Genomic DNA, 1,598 nt, shown 5'->3' on the forward strand with positions numbered 1-1,598 from the left:
TTTTTTTTTTTTTTTTTGAAGGTCTGATCTTATTTATTTGTTACTGATAAAAATTCTTATTTTTTGGGCTGGGGATGTGGCTCAAGAGGTAGCGTGCTCGCCTGGCATGCGTGCGTCCCATGGGTGCATGGGTTCGATCCTCAGCACCACATACAAAGATGTTGTGTCCGCTGAAAACTAAGAAATAAATATTAAAAAATTCTCTCTCTCTCTCTCTCTCTCTCTTTAAAAAAAAAAAAAAAGAAAAAAAAATTCTTATTTTTCACTGGACTCAGAAGTAGAAGCTCTCAGAGAAGACAGCCTACGTCTCTTGGCAATCTGTTCCTGGCGTTTTTCTTTGGCTTCTTTCATTCTCTTGGCCAAAAGTTTGGCATATTCTGCAGCCTCTTCTTTATTCTTCTTAGAACGCTGTTTCTTCAGAGCAATACGCAGGCGCTTGTGTTGCAGGATACGTGGAGTAACAAGACGCTGAATCTTTGGTGCTTTGGTCCTGGGTTTTTTACCTTCCTTGTTTAAGGGTTTTCTGACAACATATTGGTGGACATCATCTTCCTTAGAGAGATTGAAAAGTTTGCGGATTCTACTAGCTCTTTTGGGTCCCAGTCTTCGAGGTACAGTAGTATCAGTAAGTCCAGGAATATCCTTCTCTCCTTTTTTACAATAACCAAGTTGAGAACGCTCAGATTGGCATCCACAATGCAACCTCGAACAGATTTGCGCTTTCTGTCTCCAGTTCGCCTGGGTCTATAACATGAGTGCCCCTTACTCAGTAGTAGGCGAACACGGCCTTGGGTCAAGACACCCTGCTTCATGGGGAAACCTTGTTTGTCGTTCCCACACTGATTCGGACGGCATAACCCTTCCATTCTTCACCCAGAGCATCCGCAGCAACTTCTGTGGCCATACGCTTCTCTTAAAAAGTACAAAGTTTGCGTTCATTGTCCACGTCAATGAGTTTCTGACAGCCAGTGGCTTGGAAGGAGATATTCAGACCCTTCTCCACCTGGAGCCAGGACCTTGGTGTGCTGGGACTGATGCAGTGTTCTAAGTGTGTGTGTGACTGCCAAGCCAGCAGGCATTTGTCTCTTTTTTTTGCATAATAATGTTCCATTTTTTTTAAATGTTTCCCTGAGAAGGTGACATTTGGCCCAGGACCTTTAATATTTATTTTTTAGTTTTCGGCGGACACAACATCTTTGTTTGTATATGGTGCTGAGGATCGAACCCGGGCAGCACACATGCCAGGCGAGCGCGCTACCACTTGAGCCACATCCCCAGCCCTCCATTTTCTTTCTTCACAACTTTACCAGTTAGGATGTTTTGGCTGATAGTAATAAAAAACAGAATATTTCTGGCTTAAATAAAATAATGTATTGACGGTGTTGGGGTATATCTCCTACATGAGGCCCTATGTTCAGTCTTGGACCACATGTATACACACACAAATCTATTGGTTCATGTGACTAAAAAGCCCAGAAGTAGGTCTGGCCTTAGGCAAGGCCTGATTCAGTGGCTCAAACACTGTCAGGAGGAGACTGGCTTCTTTCTGTTTTTGGCTCTGCCTTATCTTTTTTTTTTTTTTTTTTTTTTTTTTTTTT

At 42.6% G+C, this 1,598-nt stretch overlaps 1 pseudogene; it reads right to left on the reverse strand.

The window, feature by feature from the left end:
- Positions 1-255: 255 nt before the first annotated feature.
- LOC107137649 overlaps positions 256-1,598 on the reverse strand; it is a 4,633-nt pseudogene continuing 3,290 nt past the window's right edge.

The sequence above is a fragment of the Marmota marmota genome, unplaced genomic scaffold, assembly GCF_001458135.2.
Source record: "Marmota marmota marmota unplaced genomic scaffold, marMar, whole genome shotgun sequence".
NCBI classification, from domain to species: domain Eukaryota; kingdom Metazoa; phylum Chordata; class Mammalia; order Rodentia; family Sciuridae; genus Marmota; species Marmota marmota.